The sequence below is a fragment of the Notechis scutatus genome, chromosome 2 (genome assembly GCF_049901735.1).
Source record: "Notechis scutatus isolate UNSWTSFEM ecotype Mainland chromosome 2, rNotScu1.2, whole genome shotgun sequence".
Classification (NCBI taxonomy): Eukaryota; Metazoa; Chordata; class Lepidosauria; order Squamata; family Elapidae; genus Notechis; species Notechis scutatus.
In genome coordinates, this window is record NC_142010.1 from 11,116,909 (window position 1) to 11,136,758 (window position 19,850).

The following is a 19,850-nucleotide window of genomic DNA, read 5'->3' on the forward strand; positions in this document are numbered from 1 at the left end:
CTCCTCAGGAGGTTACCAAAGGGTATCATGTGACTCCCTCCCGAGAACACTGCAACCTGTCATAAATACAAGTTGGTTGCTAAGGGTCCAAGTTTTTGATCAGGTGACTCTGGGGCTTCTGCAACAGTCATCGATCCCCTCAAAAGTCATAAATCACTTTTTTTCCCCAGTACTGTTGTCAATGCGAACAGTCATTAAACGGAGGATTGTAAACCGAGGACTACCTAAAATTACCCTGAAAGGGGTTCTATGCTCAGCAGAGGACCTGGGAATCCTGGGTTCAAATCTCTTATTCATAAAAATAAAATAAAATTAAAAAATACACTGCGGTGTGTGTTTTCCCCCACAGTGAGCTCTCATTAGTTTTCCGGACAGTTTTATCGACGGCCATCAAAATGCAACCTTGAATATCCCTCAGGTCCATTGGTGACTCTTGGTGTAAGGCCCAGACTCTCTCCCCTTCAGACAATAAGAATGAACTTGTCATGCCCCTGTTGGAGACTGACTCTGAGGGAGAGGAGGAACAGCCGAGAAGGAGTGGAAGTGTGGCTCCGGAGGTTGTGGAGGAGGCTGGGGAAGGGCAGAGGCCAGTTGGCCCATCTCCTCTTCGTCCTAGGGCATGCAGGGAGGAATGGAGAAGGGAACAATGTGGCTTAAGGGAGAGGAAGTGGCCATGATCCCCCTCATTGGCTACAGCTGGGGGGAATAGTATAAAGGAGGGGCATTTAAAACAGCATTGCTAGAAGCAAAGCATGTTTTATTTCTGGCTGAGGTTTATCTTGGTTGGCATTCTTCCAACGGGACTGTGCCTTGTTATCTTCTTGGAAGTTTTTAATTAATTATCCTGATCTGTCGTGGAAATTCCTTCAGTTTGTTTTGTTGTTTTTTTTATTTCTCCGTTATCTGTTCTTTCAGTTTGGACGGTATTTCTTTCTTTTGGAGACTATTTTGGAAAGAGTTTTAATCTCCCAACTGGGAACAATTGAACAGTGAGGCCAAGTTGGAGGCATTAAAGGAAATTTATTCACGTTTGGGAATTTATTACGTTTGCGATAAGGGTCATCACAGAACTTTTGAAAGCTGGGTATTTCAACAGGATCTCTTTACTGAAAAAGAAAAAGATCCAGGTGACATTCAAAGCAGGGTCTAATATGCCTCCAGGCATGCAGCTTAGATAAAGGGAGTTAGAACGCCCTCCCCTTGGTCCGGTGTGGATTTCCTCAATACAAAGAAGCAACATGTTAATTCCCCCCACCCCACTTTTTTTTCCTGGGATTGTAGTTGAGAAAAGTTTCCCAGGAAGTTTCTTTCGAGGCTGGAATTTTTATGGCCCCTTCTCCTCTTGCTATCTCTCCAAGAGGTGACAGGTTTCCAGGCATCTGGGCTCCAGTCCCCCAGTTGTATATCATGTGCAAGTTATACAGATTCAGTACAAGAATTCAGATATTCAGGTTACATCAAAAAGGATTACTTGTATCAAACGCTCCTTTTTTTTTTTCTTTCTTCCACTGAAGAATGGCAGATCCATGGATCTGATACTTGGACCGACCTACCCTTAGGGGCATTGTGAAGATTTGAACGCTGAGAATAGGGAAGGAGAAGAACTGCATCACTGAGTTTATAAACCATGGCAAAGTTGCTTCCTTTTATTGCTTCCTTTATCTTTTGTGACTTAAGTTGTGTAAATCCTCTCCACCGCTTTGTGTAGTTGTGTGATTCCCCACAAATGGGTTAATTCCATAGCTAAGTGGAGCTTCCTATTTTATGAATGGAGAAGCTATTTCTCTGAACTCTTTGGAAGATGGGAGCACGGAATAAATCCCTTTGTTATTTCCTCTTTCTTTCTTTCTTTCTTTCTTTCTTTCTTTCTTTCTTTCTTTCTTTCTTTCTTTCTTTCTTTCTTTCTTTCTTTCTTTTTTTCTTTCTTCCTTCTTTCCTTCCTTCCTTCCTTCCTTCCTTCCTTCCTTCCTTCCTTCCTTTCATCCAGGGCTGGTATGAATGCAAGAATTGGCTTTTCTTGTGGTGTATTATTGTTTGGGTATTTGTACATGAAAGTAATTCTTTTTTTTCCTTTTCCTTTTATTTTATTTTATTTTATTTTATTTTTAATGGTGCTTGAAGGATTCTCTTATCGCTTGAGGTTTCTGTAGCTAAGTGAGTTTTCTCCTGATTAGTTGGCTTACAAAAGAGTTGAGAAATGTTCCTCGTTGGAAAGCAGCATCGCAACTGGTCAATCCTGCACAAGTCTGCTCCATAACAGTGTGACTGCTAATAAAAAGGGAGGAAACTGATAATCAGATACAGGTAGTCCTTGAGTTACGACTGTAATGGAGTCTGCCCATTATGGCCGGAAGTCACGACGTTACAAACTTTTTGGTGGTGGCCATTCAATGAACAGATAGTTTGTTATGGGGCCGTTTTAATGGAAGCCAGAAATAAATGCTGGTCACGTGACCACAGGGCCCCGCTAATAGCTGTAAACATGGCCCGGTTGCCAAATGCTCGCAGTGTGATTGGGTGACCATGGGAGGAGTGACTATTGTATCTTTGAATCTAGGTAGTAAATACCCCCAACGCAGGTCCGTCGTAACTTTGGACGCCCATTAAGCGACCAGTCATAAGTCAAGGACTACCTGCAGAAAGGAATTGGCTGACCAAGGAGATGAAGAAAGTGTTGTGGCCCAGCAGCTGGTGGCAGACTCGGACAGTAAGGAGGTTGGGGAGGAACGTGGGCCAATCCTGGAGTCTAATGTTCTGACAAGTGCTCTGCGTCGAAGGCAGAGATAGTGCTATCTGACAGTTATCAGCTGCCTTTGGAGTCGGAGATCAGTGGGGCAGAAGAACAGCTGGAGCCTGTTCCCAGTGTGCACATGCACAGAGCTGCCCGGGGAAGGGAACAGTTAAGGAACAAGGGTCGACTCGGGAGTAAAGGCTTCAGTGGACGGTGAATGGCCCCTCCCCTAGGGAATAAAAGAGGAGCGAAAGGGGCGTGGTGTTTGCAGGAGACAATTAGTTCCATTCATTAAGATTGAAGATCTGTTCCTGACTTCTTGCCAAGTCATTGCTGCTACAGCGTGGCGTTTGGAAGATAACGGCCTGGCGACTCTCCAAGCGTGATAAAAGGTCTGTAGTTGTGAAATCTTATGAAAGACTGTTTGCCGGGACTCTTCCTGCTGGAGGGGAATTCACTTTCCTATATAAAAAATGGGTTTTTTATCAGGATGAGGAAGTCTGCCTCATGATCTTGGGAGGTCTAGGTCAGAATAGGAGGACTAGATACAACGAAGTAGAAATAATGATGTTTATTGTCTAGTTAGGGCATCCTTGATTTACGTTGAGAAGCTGCTCTTAGAAATTTGCCAGAGCTGCATCTCAAAATGATGAAGGGGCATCTGATTGGTTACTCCTTTTGTATCTGGGGAGATCTTCCTGTCCCTTGATCATTGGAGATGCTCTGTTTCCCCTCTTTTCCCTACTCCGTGACTTTTTTTTTTTTTTGGACATCAGTCCTAAGAGAGCTACAGTCTAGCTCTAGATTTGGAATCCTTCCTTCCAAAGAGATCATCAGGATTTTATGAGTTGGGCAGATACTGTAGCGAAACACCCATCGAATAGTAATTTTTTAAAACCGTTTGGGAAATGTACAGAAAGTAATAATATCCAGTAAGTGAACTTTTAATAATGAATATTCAATAAATGAACTTTTAAATAAAATTTAAATTAATTCAAGCGTGGATCGTGCTGTCTTGTTCCTTGGCTGCGACTCAACCCGTGTCCCTTAGTTGCCACGGAGGCAGGGGGGGCGCGGAAGAGCGGGTGAAAAAATCCAGATGGTGGTTACTGCTGTGTGTCGACTGTCCAGTTGGAGAATCCAGAAAAAGAAACTCCTTGGGATATTGTTTTACCAAGAGTGCAAACTTTACTGAATTAAATCCACTCTCAGGATTCCAGCAGCTACTCCAATTAAATCATGAGCCTCGAGCCAAACTCCCAAAACTTCAAAGGCTTTATTAGAAGTTAACATGCCGGCATTAGCCTGGGCATAGCCGACTCTGAGATACGTAATTCACTGCCATCCTTGATCCTGCTTTTCCCCCCCACCCCTCTGGGTGTATCATCCAACAAAACACATCCATAGCCAAGAGTCATCAATCATGCTCTCCAATTAGATTTTTGCATGGCAGAAGCTTCAGTCATCTAATCAGTCTTCGAAGAAAATATGAATGGAATGTACTTTCGATTCCACCTGTTCTTTGAAACTCCCCCTCTCCCCTTCTTTCTTTTGATAACTATAAAACGTGTATACAAAATGTTTTATGAGTTGACGTTGCACAGAAGAAGCGAAAGCAGCTCGGCTTCCCATGGCAAAGCACGCTGTCGGAGGCGAACTTGTCAGAGGATCCGTCATGCATCTGCCGTTGCAATTCTGAACTAAAGGAGCCGACCTGATGAGCCAAAGGTTACGTGCCAGCTGCTGCAGGTCCGAACCCTTGGAACTGCTTTTGCGCGCCAGCCGCTGCAGCTTCGAAAGTTCAGATGGCAAGAGACCGTGGCTCAGCAACCTGACAGACCACCTGTGGACTGCCTGGGATTGGGAGGGGGTGGCCCGGTGCACACCGATGGGACAGTGAGGGGGAGCACATGGTGATGGTAGCTGTACGGATCCGGGGTGAGAGAGGAAGACAGGTGGCTAGTAGATCGGGAGGGGGGAGGATAGGTAGGGTGATGACAGACCAGGATTAAAGAAGCGAGGGGCAATTAGAGTCAGGCGGATGCTGTTCTTGCCGGAGGAGGGTGATTGTGTGTGAATAAAGCAATATTGTAACCACGTTACAAAGGAGAGGTGGTTTGTTTATTCAAGCAAATCTTCAGGACCCAGAAGATCGGCTGAGACGCGGCAGAGTTTTATTTATTTATTTATTTATTTATTTGATTTGCCAATTGTTTACAAGATAATAAGTATAAGTGAATACATAGTTGTGAATACATGAAATGGCTACATATAAGAAAAATAAAAGAAGAATAAGAGAAATAGGACAGGGACGGTAGGCACGTAGGTGCGCTTATGCACCCCTTTTCTCCATGAGCCACCCACAAATGTATTACGTCCACCAATCACTTCAGTTCATTTCGTTATGGGAACCGGTTGGCCCCGCTGTGGCATCTGCTGGGGGTGTCCTTGAAGGGAGAACAGTGTTTCCAGAGAACTGACATTCCAATCCTCCCCCACCACCCGATTCTTTTGTCAAGCTGCGAGCGAAGCGGAATATAAGTGAACATTCAAATCAGGCTTGGAGACACGTTCTAATGAGCAGGCGCTGGTGTTCGCACAGCGACTAAAGGCCAGGGGTTCAAGGGCAGATCCCCCGCCCTTAACCCCTCCACCCCCACCCATTAAGATAGTCTAAGGCAGTGATCCCCAACTTGGGCGTCGCTGGGGCGGGCCGTCGCTGGGCTGGAAAGGCGGTGACCCACGGAGCAAGGAGGCGTGTTCGGTGAGCTGCGGGGGGAAATGGCTTTCCCGGAAAGCTCGGCGGCGCCTGAGCGCCAGTGGGGCACCGGGGGGGGAGGCTCACGGGTGTCTCAAAGGGCGCAGCCCGCGGGTGGACTGTTCGACCGGCGTGCCCCGGCCGGGTTGGGGGTGGTCTAGCGGTCCCCAACCTACCACTTCTGGACTGTGGCGTGTTAACCATTGGGCTGTGTGAGTGGCTGGCCAGTGCATGGGTGTGTGTGATGACCCAGAGTATATCAGAAACATAACACAAACCAAAACGTAACTAAAAGTCCTTTTGATGCCTTCAACTTGGCTTCACTGTTTTAATTGTTCCCAGTGGAGGAGTAAACTATTTTCAAAGTCACATTTCAAAGGAAAGAAACACAGTTCACATTCAAAGAGCCGATAACGAAGCAAAAAACCAAAAACAAACCGCATTGAATAAAGTTCCTTGACAGACCAGGATAAATAATTGCCAACTTCAGGAAGATAACAACCAGGGACAGTCCGTTGGAAGAACGCCAACCAAGATAAACCTTCTTTAAGAATAAAACACTAATTTGTCTCCAGCGTCTGTTAGCACGCAGGTCCAAACTCTTATGCAGATCTCACACCTGCAACCCATGAAGGGGATCATGGCCCTCTCCTCCAGAGTAGACCACATTATCCCCTGATCCTCTCCTCCCTGTGTGCCCTAGGACGGGGAGGGAATGGGCCTGGGTCCTCCTCTGACTGCTCAGCCGGCCTCTGCCCTTCCCCAGCCTCCTCCACAACCTCTGGAGCCACACTTCCATTCCCTGTTGGCTGTTCCTCCTCTTCCTCAGAGTCAGTCTCCACCAGGGGCATGACAGGTGTGTGTGCGTGTGTGCATGCATGCATTCCCGATCACCGTAGCGTCACCACAAACATTCTGCGGGCGCTAGCATTGCGAGCATTGTGCATGCTTGTCCCATTTACATCATGTGCGCGCTGGCGGCCCTGTTACATATGCCCATGTATGAATAACGGCTCCTATCTCTCCCTCCTCCGGACTGCCAACACAGAAAGGCATGTAAGGACCGGCCCATGGGGTTCTACCTGTCGAAATAGGCACAGTGGCTCAGTGGTTTAAAGACCCTGGAGCCAGTCTCTGCTCCAGCGGTTCGAGTCCTAGCACTGCATGACAGAATGAATCTCCCGTCATTTGCCTCAGCTTCTGCCCACTTAACAGTTTGAAAGCGGCAACCTGCGAGTAGATAAATTAGTACCACTTCAGTGGGGAAACATGGTAGGGTTTGTTGCGGTCAGACGTCTGCCAGAGCTGGATGCCCCACTGCGAGGCAACGGGTGACGAGAAATGGCCCCGGATGATGCCACAGGATGCCGCTTGTCTTTCTGGTGTGGATCTAGTTTGCCCCCTGTGGGGCATCCTGGGTAGCGCATGAGTGGGAACTAAACGGACTAACAGATTAACAGATAATCAAGAGTTGGAAGGGACCTTGTAGGTCATCTAGTCCAACCCCCTGCCCAAGCAGAAGACCCTACACCATTTCTGACAAAAGGCAGTCCAATCTCTTCTTGAAAGTCTCAAGTGATGATGCTCCCACAACTTCCAAAGGCAACGTCTGTTCCATGGGTTGATTGTTCTCATGTCAGAAAGTTTCTCCTTATTTCCAGGTTGAATCTCTCCTTGTTCAGCTTCCATCCATTATTCCTTGTCTGGCCTTCGGGTGCTTTAGAAAATAGCTTGGCCCCTTCCTCCCTGTGGCAGCCCCCTCAAATATTGGAAGACTGCTATCCTGCCTCCCCTGGTCCTTCTCTTCACTAGACTAGCCAAGCCCACTTCCTGCTAGCATTCTTTGGCAGCCAAACAACCATTAGACGACCACTGTAATATCCTGGCTAATTTACTACTGCCATACATTAAATAACAATGTCAAAATGAATAAAAAAAAGACCATTTTGCTTCTGTCAACTTTTTTGGGGTCCAATCACATACTTCTTCCCTGCCCTTCCTACACATGGCAGGCACTCTAGTGTTCAGTTCTCCCTTGGAAGACTATTCCAAATATCCAGTGGTGGGATTCAGTTTTTTTCCCCACTACCAGTTCTGTGGGCGTGGTTTGGTGGGCGTGGCTTAGTGGGCATGGCAGAGGAAGGATACTGTAACATCTCCATTCCCTCCCAACCCCACTAACCAGCTCCGTTGTCCTGTGCAGGGCAACCAAAGAAGACCCAGCCGATCAGCTGGGACTCGGGAGGCAGAGAATAGATGGGGCAGAGCCAGTCAGAAGTGGGATTTGCTGAATGTCAGCTGGTGCTCCATTCAAAATCCAAGAAAGAAATACTTAGACCAGGGGTGGGCAAACTTTTTGGCTTGGGGGCCTCATTGACGTTTAAAATTTGACAGACGGGCCGGGTCTCAGGACATAAAATACTTGCTGCCTCTACCATGCACTCTTTAAGAAACTCCCCTTCGGAGAAAGGCTTGCTGGCTTTTGCTAGTTTGAATGCCAGTAAATGACTTGTCTTCGTGCTTGCTTCTTGGATGGAAGTTGCTCGGATAAAGGTGTTTTGCTGAGCCTGCAAGCTAGCTACCAACCTATGAGCGGCAGCCGTACGTTCTTGCGTTGAAAGGTTGCTGGCGTAATTAGCATGCTTGGTGGAAAAGTGACGGCTGATGTTGTATTCTTTTAAAACCGCAACGGTTTCTTGGCAAATAAGTCATATAGCCTTTGACTGGACTTCAGTAAAAAAAGTATTTAGGCGTCCATTCTTTATTAAACACCCGGCACTCACTGTCGACTTTTCTTTTCTTTGACATTGCTGCAGATGGGTTCTGATCTGACCAGTAGAAGAAAAGCGATAATTGGAAATGGCTCGGGCTCCGCAAAATCAAGTCACTGCGCCTAATGAGCCACCTGGTGTCGAAATGCCTGTCATCACAAGTCAAAATCAAATGAATGCAATCATTCAATCATTCACATCAAGCCTTAATTCTGTACCAATCTTCGGCGGGCCGGATTAAAAAGACCAACGGGCTGGATGTGGCCCGCGGGCCGTAGTTTGCCCGCCCCTGACTTAGACTCTTTTAATTAGAGAAAAGATATCTTTTACTGGAAACCAAGTGGTAGCAACGCGAAGATTCTGAATCTCAGGAAATAGGCGCGTAAATCACATATACGAAGTGATGGAAGCGTTCCCACCCCCAATAGTTCAAATGAGTCTTCCAATTAAAAGTTGTGAAGAACATCATGTGGGCATCTTCAGGTGGTGATGAGGCCTCTGTCCGTTGACCTTGGCATACTTTGATAAAGGTTTGCAGCTGCGCAGAGAAGAGAAAGCTAAGCAAGGAATAGAAACCTAAGCAAGAATGCACTCTCCCCCCTCCTCATTTTATACAATGCTAGTTTGTACCACCTCCAGCTCGCTTCCCATACTTATCCCCTCTCCTCCCCCCGTTACTTATGGCAGCCGAAAGATGCAAAGCAATAGCAGAAGATCTTGAAGGCTGACATTGGTTCTCCAAACTACTCCCAACTTCAGCTACTGGTTCTCCAGAACTGGTCAGAACCTGCTGAATACCCACCTCTGCAAATATCGCTCCCAGGTGCTTTCTCCATCTGACTTCAGAGGCCTCCGGAAGGACAACCTGTCTCAATGAACTACGAGGCTGCAAGAGATAAAATCCTCCTTGATTAGACCTTGGCTCTTGGTGAATTAATGGATATATCCCCACATTGTTTTTATCAACTGTATGGAAGTGGTCCGTTTGAGCGGTGCAGTGAAGACGCTCGCCTCCCACTCGAAAGGTTGAGAGTTCAATCCCAGGCGGTGACGGATGTTTTATCAGGGCACAAAAAGAAAATATCAGCGGCAAACTTCCTGACGTAAGAGGCGCCAGGAAAGGCATCTGGCCAGTAAATACTCAGCTCAATTCAGTTGCCTGGATTCCACGCCAATAAAGGCGTTACAGGGTTGTGAAAAGGGGAGGGAAAATGGAAAGTTTTCCATTTCAAAATGATCTTTAAGTTCTCCCGCCTAGCCTTCAGCCATAGTATACAGATAACAGATCATCATGTCTCCCCTGGTCCTTCTCTTCCCTAGACTAGCCAGGCCCAGTTCCTGTAACCGTCCTTCATATGTTTTAGTCTCCAGTCCCCGTATCGTCCTGGTTGCTCTTCTTTGCACTTTTTCTGGAGTCTCAACATCTTTTTTACAGTGTGGTGACCAAAACTGGATGCAGTACTCTAGGTGTGGTCTTACCAAGGCTTTAGAGTGGTATTAGTACCTCCCTTGATCTTGATTGTATCCCTCTGTTAATGCAATTTAGGATTGCATTGGCTTTTTTGGCTGCTGCTGCTGCAAACTGCTGACTCCTATTTAGTTGGTTGTCCACTAAGACTCCAAGATCCCTCTCGCAGTTACTGCTGTTGAGCCTGGTTTCACCTAGTCTAAATGTGTATACAGTGATAGTATTCTATTCAATATTTCATAAGGCTACATAAGGTTATGCATTATGCATGTTCATGAGCCCAGCCTATTACAGTCAGCCGATGCTATTACCTACTGCCAGTATCACACTGCAGGGGATAGATCTTTGTAGTCAAATAAACCCTATAAATCAAGAGGTGATTTGTGTTGTGGTTTGCCGGCAGCAGGTGCAGATGGCTGAGGTCTGGGAGAGCGAGGACTCAGATGAGGAGCCTGCGTGTGATGCAGGGATGGAGCCAGGACCATCAGGGAGTAAAATGCTGCCTTCAGAGATTGTGGAGGCTGGCAGAAGAGGACCCAGAGGAGCCTGTGCCCAGTGCTCGTGCGCGCAGGGTGCTTGAAGGAAAGAGCAGCTGCAGCAGCATGGGCAACTCGGGAGTAAGGCTGCAAGGAAATGCCCCTCCCTTAAGAGATAAAAGCCAGCTGAGAAACCGGAGTTCTTTGCAGGAAGCAAATAAGTTTTCACACTCAAGTGTTGTGGACGTTCGGACTCTCTTAGTTTCTGTTGGAGACTCTTGGTGCTCGAAATATTTCTTGGCAACTTTATCTAGTGTTCTTGGCAGCCTTGCACAACCTTGGCAAGGCTCGTTCTTATCAGAGACAATTAGTTTGAAACAGGCTTTTAACCGTGAAGGAACGGAATTTGTAAAGAATCATTTTAAAAAAATGGTTTTGCTGTTACCTCTGTTTCGTGTTTGTTTTCTTGGAACAAGGTTTGGGCCAGAACAGATTGTCTCATTCTTCTTCTGTGTCTAGACCAAACTTTAAACTGCCAGAAGGAAGCCACCTACTTGGCTTTGTTGTTGGCCAAAAATAAGTCATTATCGGTGTCAACTTGTAAAACATTCCTATGCTTGTTTCCAAGTTGCCATGAGAAAGCTGCCCCCCATTTTCTCATGGCAACTTGAAAACGGGGGAGACAGGGGGACCCTGAATTCAGAAGCACATTCCAACCTTATCTCAAAAAGATTGTACCTAAGCTACTAGAGCTTTTGCCAGGAAATTCCTTTACTGGAGAATGTGATTGATGATACCCAGCCCGGTGAACATGCTTAATTGGAGAATCTGATTTATGACACGCCCAGGGGGGAGGGGGGGAAACAGGGTCACAGGTGACTGTAAGTTACATATGCCAGAGTTGGCTTCATACAGGTCATGCCAGTATGTCGCTCCTAATAAATCTTTTGAAGTTTTTTGAAGTTTGGCTCATTATTGTAGTTAGGGCGATCGCTGCAATCCTGACAATCAGTACATACCAGCAGATGGTCTAGGCTCTGTGTCTCTCCACAGTCACACGTTATCTGCTCAAAGCATATTGGTTTCTGGTTTCTGATTGATATTGGATTGAGCCATATAAATGAGAATAGAGTTGGAAGGAACCTCGGAGGTCTTCTAGTCCAACCCTCCACTCAACCTAGGAGACCTTGTTGTCAAGCCTGAAATTGACATAAGTGTAGCCATTTTAGTTAGTCTATCTATATATTCTTTTTCTTACTCTCTCGGTGGCAGTCACGGGGGAAAGGGTTTCAGGTTTGCCACATTCCTAAGGGTGGGGAGGAGTAGAGATAGAGTTGTTTAGGCTAGGTGATTCTTCTTCCCGTGGGAAATGAGCTGTCTGTGTTTGGGCCCCTTGAGGTGGAGATTTATGACATCAAGCAACGTTGAATTGCTTGTATTGGAGAATGTGACTTTTGGGGGTTGTTTCTAACTTCTGATATTGTGGGCTAATTCCGGGTTGGGTCAGATCCGGAATGACCACGGACTTTGCCAATTTGATGCTTTCCTAAATAAAATGAATCTTTTCTGAAGATGGACTTTGTTCTTTTCTTTTTAAATGGATTTCATCACTTGGAAACCTGACATTTGCACTATTTCAGACAAGGGGCTGTCCAGTTTCTTCTTAAAAATATAAAGGTGATGAAGCATCTACCACTTCTCAAGGCAAGGCAATTTTCACTGGTAAATTGTTCTGTGAGGAAATTTCTCCTTATTTTTAGGTTGCTTCTTTCCTTGATCAGTTTCCATCCATTGTTTCTTCTCCCTACCTTCAGGTGCTTTGGAAAATGAAGTGGACTCCCCCTCTTCTTTGTGGTGGCCCCTCAAAATTGGGACATTGCTATCATGTCACCTCTGGTCCTACTTTTCACTAGACTAGCCAAACCCAAATTCTGCAACTTCTTTATATGTTTTAGTCTCCAGGCCTTTAATTGTCTTAGTTGCTCTTCTCTGCACTTTTCCCAAAATCTCAACACCTTTTTTTTTTTTTTTGCAATGTGGTAATCAAAACCAGATATTTATTTATTTGATTGATTGATTGATTGATTTTTATATGGCCGCCTATTCTCCCAGGGCGACTCAAGGAGGCTTACAGAATGTAAAACCATATTTAAAACAAAAAGAAACCCAATAAAAACTAACAAAAAAGAATCGAATCAATTAATAAAGTACAATAGAACAACATCTGGGAAAAATAAATTAAGAATCACCCCCCAAACTCCTAACCCCTGCCCCAACGACAGCAGAGCACACGAGCCATTTGATGGGGTCCATCCTGCTCTGGGTTCCCCAGGCCCGCTGGCAGAACCAGGTCTTCAGCGCCTTCCAAAAGAGTGTTAGAGGTGGGGGATTGATGTTCCAGAGGGAGGGAGCCACCACGGAGAAAGCCCTTCTTCTGGGTCCCATCAGGTGTATCTCCCTTAGGGATGGGACCCGCAACATTCCCTGCCTCCCTGCTCTAATGGGTTGGGTAGATGTGACCGGCAAGAAATGGTCCTCTGTAACAGGGCTTGCCAAATTTTTGGACCTCAGGGACCACCAAACTCATCATTTTAAATCCCACAGACCAGAGACCCTGGAAAAATCCCCCCAACAGTCTGCAGGAAAATTCCCCACCCCATTTTCCTACGGATTGATCCTTCTTTATTTGGGATCACAGGATACTGTCTCCAGCTCCGTTCTCAGGGGGAGAGAGAGAGAGAGAGAGAGAGAGAGAGAGAGAGAGAGAGACTTTTGGCTTCATGCAAGGAAAACAGCAGAAGCAGCAGAAGTCTTTCTTTCTCTCTCACAAACTCCACCAGAAATGAGTCTTTGCTGGCACAGCCTCTTGGAGCAGGATGCCTTGCAGGGTCCTGAAGACTCATTTCTGGCAGAGTTTGGGGAGAGCAAGAAAGACTTTTGCTGCTTTCCTTGCGTGAAGCCAAAAGCAGAAGAAGCAGAAAGAAGCAGCTCGGTGGCCAAGTGAGGCATGTGGAGTGAGTGGGGCAAGCTCGCCCCCTCTGCCCTTTCCCCCCTCCCCTCACTACCTCGTGTTGTTCTCAATGCAAGCGACGCAAGCCTTGTGTTCCCACGGGCCATGTGGGCAGTGCAGCCTTGTGTTCCCATGCAGCCTGCATTAATTGCTTTGGGGGAGGGGTGCTATGGAGATGACATTTCTCTGCAGACCACCAAAAAATTTTCACGGACCCCCAGTGGTCCCCGGCCCACCGTTTGGTGACCGCAGCCCTATATCATTTTGGACAAATGGCTCACCAGGAAAAAGAGAGGAAGAAAATCTATGTGGTTGCTTAAGAGTTGACACCACCTTGATGGTACGTGATCAAACGATCCGTTGGGAAAAGGTAGGACATTAAAGGAGCCCACTGGGGAATTCTGGGTGTTAAAGTCCACATGTCTTCAGGCTGCCAAGAATCGAGAAACGTTAAGCTAAAAGTCTGTAGAGATTCTCAAGTCATCCAGGTCACAGTTGTCCCAAAGTTGCTTTTTTAGGAAGCAACTGGGTTTTGTTTTGTTTCTTTTGAAGAGGTTCTGCTTCTCATCCAAGATGCTTCTTCAGCTCTGACGGGACAATCCTTCCATTCCCCATTTTATCCTGTCATGTAGAGTTGTAATTGCAGGAATGTTCCAATCTCGGATGGCAAACCTCAGATAAAGAGTGTTTACAAGCAAATACAACTCAGGCAAACAAAGTCACTAATCTAAAGGAGGATTAGAGAGAGGAAGTAAACATATGTCAGACTTTAACTAGAGATAATTAATTGTTTGGATTACTATGCTAAACAGTAATGAAAGTTAAGCAGTAACAAAAGTTTACCAGTGATGGAGGATAACTAAAAATGTGTATAAATGCAAGACTAGACTAATAAAAAACATCATGATTCAGTTGTTCATGATCAAACAACTCGACTGCCTCGTCATTACAACACTGTCATAGCCGAAGAAGCTTCTTGGATGAGAAGCAGAACGTCTTCAAAAGGAAAAAAACACAAGGTCAGTTGCCTCCTGAAAAAAAAAGCACTTTTGGGTTGAGTTAATTATTAAGCTATTAGTGCAATTCAGCTAAAGACCTAAAGTAGCTCCTGGCTCTTAACTGTTGTTTCATTGGGAGCTGGCCATGGTGCTGAAGGCAATCGGGAGAAACCATGGGTTTCTGCAAGTGAGCTGACCATGGTGCTGACTTCCTCAACGTCTTTTTTTTTTTTTTAATAGAAAGTCCAGTTGACTCCTAAAAATGCACCTTTGGGACAACCATGACCTGGATGACAGAATCTCCATAATCATTTAGCTATGCACTTTGGGATGAACACTCTTTGAATGGTGTGGGACAGTGGTGTGTTTAAAATTTTTTTTAACTACCGGTTCTGTGGGCGTGGCTTGGTGGGTGTGGCAGGGGAAGGATACTGTAAAATCTCCATTCCCACCCCACTCCAGAGAAAGGATACTCCTGTCAGCCGTGGAATCAGGATCACTGCCACATAGCTGGAGAAAATGGGAGGGGGGCTGATGTTAATTGAGTAGCTCTTAGTAGACAAAATAAAATTCTTTTTTTTTTTTTAATAACAAATTTTATTAATTTTCAAAGACAATACACAGACAAACAAAACATAAAACATAAGAACATAAAACATCTTTTCTAAAAACTGCTTAACAAAACAAATAAAACATCTCATTTAAGTACATTACTCCAACTGTTTCTTCCTTTATTTCTGTTCAATTTTATTCATTAAACTTATACTTTCATGTATTTCATATTACTATATTTCATATTATTACTATTTCATATGTTCTTATCCAACATCATTAATCCTCGATAAACAAACATAAGCAAACAAAATACATAACATAAAAACATAAAACTTCTTTTTAGAAAGCGGCTTAACCCGGTTATAACTTTTGTACAGACATAAATCAAATTCATGCTCACCTTATATACTATTTCATATCTTCTCTTTTCACTCTCTTAATTCTATTTTATTTATTTAATCTCAATTTAAATCATTATACTTGTATCTTTTGTCCGTTCTTTTTCAATTATCTATTTATCTTTTCTCTTTACCACAAATTTTTCCCTGTAATCACTGGTTGAAGTATGACACCTTTCTATTTCCCCCAAATTTAACACTTAAAATAATACATAGTTTCTATTCTGATTCTGCTTAGTACATTCTACATAACATTTTAAAATATAAAACATAATGATCTTATAGTATATTAAAAATAATTAATTAAACTCTATTAATTAAATCTTAGGCATTTTACACATTCCCTACAATATTCTATTAACCCATATTTCAAATACAAATACTACAATACAATCTTGTGTACTTTTGCAGAATCTCTTTTTAGATTATGTTTTACCCTTTATCTCTGAAAAAACCTGTTTATTAGCATCTTGTTTTAAGCCTTTATAACTTCCCTTCGCTTTTCCCTTCCTTCCTTGTCAAATCTAGCCTTTTTACGCCCCCTCTCTCAATCTCCAGCCTTTTAGTCTCCCCTCTCTGTTGTATTCCTCTCTCTCTGTTGCTTTCTGACATTATATCGATTTTTCACCTTATTTTTCCCTTTCTTGGTTGTTTTTTTAGAACTTAAATTCTCAATTTTCTTTTCCTTTTACCCCTTTCTTTCTCATTTAAAATCATATGTCCATTAAAGATGGCTTCTTCTTCATCATCCCAGCCTTTTTCTTGTTGCATTTCCTGATAAGTAGAAATCGCCATTTCTAAGAAGCAAAGGATAGATCCAAAGGAGCCCTTGCCTTCTTCTTCTTCTTCTTCTCTTAATTTTTCAAATTGCATTTTCAGTTCTTCAACAGATACCATTGTAAAAAAAATCCAAATGTTTTCTTAGTCTTTCAAAAGATAGTTCACAAAAGTCCCAAAGTCATCAAGCAATCAAAGTCAGCACAATCAGCACAGTCTGTTTCATTTAGCACTTTCTTCTACTTTCTCTTCCTGGGGTAGAATTCAATTTTTGGAAGTTTTATTGCAATTTAATCTCTGATCTTATAAAACTCAAGCAATCTCCTTCAACAAACGTTAGTATAAATCATTTACCTCTCTTCCTTCCCACTTAAAGCAAAAAGATTTTAATTTTTAAATGTCAGTGTTTAGAAATCTAATGTCCCCTTGGCTTTAATTTTCAAAGTTAGTACCTTCTGCTGCCAAAGCGGTATTTCCGATTTCCATCTGCTGTCTCCGTGGGGAAGTGAGGAGAAAAACAAAAAACTTTCCTTTACTTTCCACCGCAGCTTAACGATCTTCTGGGAAACAATATATCACTTAAGGAGCCAAAGTTTCAGGGTATTCAGATGTTAATTGTCATCCCGGTTCAGCCAAAAGCCTTCTCTTTCTTCACTTCCTCCTGCACAAAACTTGTCCGGCTGAGAGGTTCTTTGTGACGGCCATTGCTGACCGCCGCTCCACCACCTTTGGAAAAGGGAGTTAAGCCGGCTGGGAAGGGGGGTGCGATATCCCCGACCCCTGCCCGGATCTCCTCTCTTCAGTTATCCCTACAGGATAACTATAGCCTCCCAATCCAATTGGATCGAAGGCACTCCAGCAGAGCGCAGCAGGGATCGCGCACAAACGCGATTCCTGCTGCCTCCGAAGCCTGACAAACCGGAACTACAAAATAAAATTCTTTTGTTAGTTCAAGGTTAAAGAGTGTGGCGCGGAAAGAATTGAAACTTACTTTGGGATTGGTTCATGTGATGTAACGATGAATAAAAAGGGGATGGTTTGTAGGTTGGGACAGTGTGGGAAGTCCAGGAAAACTTTTTAGTTTTGGAATTCCACAGAATATGCCAGGTGCTATTTTAATAAAAGTACTTTGAGATTATGTTTTGTCTTGGAGTTACTGACAGGAATGGATTTTCCCCGGAACGCTGACAACTGCAATATCTCCATTCCCACCCCACTCCAGGGGAAGGTTACTGAAAAATCTCCATTCCCTCCCCACCCCACTAACCTGCTTTCCAGCTCCGTTCTCCTGTGCAGGGCAACCAAAGAAGACCCAGCCAATCAGCTGGGGCTTGGGAGGCAGAGAATAGATGGGGGGTGGGGCAAATCAGAGGTGGGATTTGCCGCTTCTCCAAACTACTCAAAATTTCCACTACCGGTTCTCCAGAACTGGTCAGAACCTGCTGAATACCTCTGGTGTGGGAGTATGAATGAATTTCCAGAAAAATTGCAGACTACAGGAACCATTTTCACTTCGCTTGGAGGTGCAGACAACATAGACTCATCCCCCCAAATCCTGCACCTGTCTTTAACAGGGAAGGGATATGGGGCAGAAAACACTCCGCAACCAAGAAGTCTCAACAGCCATTTGCACTACTCGGGTAAGCATTAGAATGGCCCCCACTCTAGCACTCTTCTGGAAGGCGCTGAAGACCCGGTTCTGCCAGCGGGCCTGGGGAACCCAGAACGGGATGGAGCCCATTAAATGGCTCATGTGATCTGCTGTCGTCAGGGCAGGGGGGTGGGAGTTATTTTGTGATATTGCACTATATTAACTTGATTCTTGTTGTTTAGCTTTGATTGTTTTAAATGTGGTTTTATTTTCTATAAGCTGCCTTGAGTCGCCAAGGATGAATAGGTGGCAATATAAATTCAATAAATAAATAAACATGCTTAATTGCAGGAATGACTTTCCACTCATAAAAAAGTCCTGCGGGATTAATAAGATGCTGAAATGGAGACTCATTTGTCCTCTGGGACAGGGCTGTGTAGTAACAGGCTGTGCTAAATCCAGATATTGGTTCGTTAGTGGTCCTGCTAGAGGCTTACAAAGTCCCAAAGGTGCCCCTTGGCTCCAATGTTTTGATCTTACTACATTGCATTTAACAGTATAATAGAGTTGGAAGGGACGTTGTAGGTCCCCTGCTCATGCGACTTTCCGACTATATTTGTGCAATTTTTTTGTTCCTTTAAGTTTAGGGGGGGAAGTGAATTTTTCTGAAACAAAGAGAAGGCTGGAAGTCAAAAATGTGGTAAATGAAATAATAAATGGCTAAGACTTAAATACCCGCAAATAGACACTCTATTGCTTCCACTCGCATCGTCTTCCATTCAGAAATCATGCAAAACCAGAGTCAAGGAAAATAAACTCTGAATTTGAGGTTTGAACCCACAACTCATGGTTTATAAGCTAAAATTATGGGGTTTGAAAATTGTGGTCTCTGCCACAATTGTTTGCCATGCTTTGAACACACAAGCTAATTGAACAAATGATGTTGAGATGTGTTTTCAATCCTAAAATATAGTTAAGTGCCAATGAAGGCTTGGTATGAAGCCTAGTTTATGCTTCATTAATAAGTCACTACATTGTTGTGGAAGAAACCACGACTAACTGGGTTCTAACAACATCCTAGGCCCATGATGAGGAACCTATGGCACACGTGCCACGAGTGGCATGCAGAGCCATTTGTGCCGGCATGCGAGCCACAGTTAAACTTACCTCACTGCACATGTGCGCGCCTCACAGCTGTTGTTTTTTTTTTGGTTGGTTGGTTTGAAGCCTTTTTCGGCCTCCCACAGGCTTAGAAAAAGCCTCTGCAAGGCTTCTTAGGCCGAATTATAGGCCCGTTTCATCACTTCCTGTAATACCGAAGTGATGAAACGGGCCTATAATTCAGCCTGAGAAGTCTTGCTGTAATACTGGAAGTGACTAAACGGGCCTATAATTCGGCCTGAGAAGCCTTGCTGTAATACCGAAGTGACGAACGGGCCTATAATTCGCCTGAGAAGCCTTGCTGTAATACCGGAAGTGACGAACGGGCCTATAATTCGCCTGAGAAGCCTTGCTGTAATACCGGAAGTGACGAAACGGGCCTATAATTCGGCCTCAGAAGCCTTGCTGTAATACCGGAAGTGACGAAACGGGCCTATAATCCGGCCTCAGAAGCCTTGCTGTAATACTGGAAGTGATGAAACGGGCCTATAATTCGGCCTCAGAAGCCTTGCTGTAATACCGGAAGTGATGAAACGGGCCTATAATTCGCCTGAGAAGTCTTGCTGTAATACTGGAAGTGACGAAACGGGCCTATAATTCGGCCTGAGAAGCCTTGCTGTAATACCGGAAGTGACTAAACGGGCCTATAATTCGGCCTGAGAAGCCTTGCTGTAATACCGGAAGTGACGAAACGGGCCTATAATTCGCCTGAGAAGCCTTGCTGTAATACCGAAGTGACGAAACGGGCCTATAATTCGCCTCAGAAGCCTTGCTGTAATACCGGAAGTGACGAAACGGGCCTATAATCCGGCCTCAGAAGCCTTGCTGTAATACCGAAGTGACGAAACGGGCCTATAATTCAGCCTTAGAAGCCTTGCTGTAATACCGGAAGTGACGAAACGGGCCTATAATTCGGCCTTAGAAGCCTTGCTGTAATACTGGAAGTGATGAAACGGGCCTATAATTTGGCCTTAGAAGCCTTGCTGTAATACTGGAAGTGACGAAACGGGCCTATAATTCGGCCTGAGAAGCCTTGCAGAGGCTTTTTCCAAGCCTCTGGGAGGCTGAAAAAGACCTCAAACCAGCCGAAAAATCAGCTGTGAGGCGCAGTGCAAGTAAGGGGCTGGGGAATTGCACACACATGTACAGGGCGCGT

General features: G+C 44.6%; 1 protein-coding gene across 1 annotated transcript in view; it reads left to right on the forward strand.

Annotated features, from left to right (window-relative positions):
• LOC113428961 (uncharacterized) overlaps positions 1-19,850 on the forward strand; it is a 103,081-nt gene that overhangs the window by 29,218 nt on the left and 54,013 nt on the right. The window lies entirely within an intron of this gene.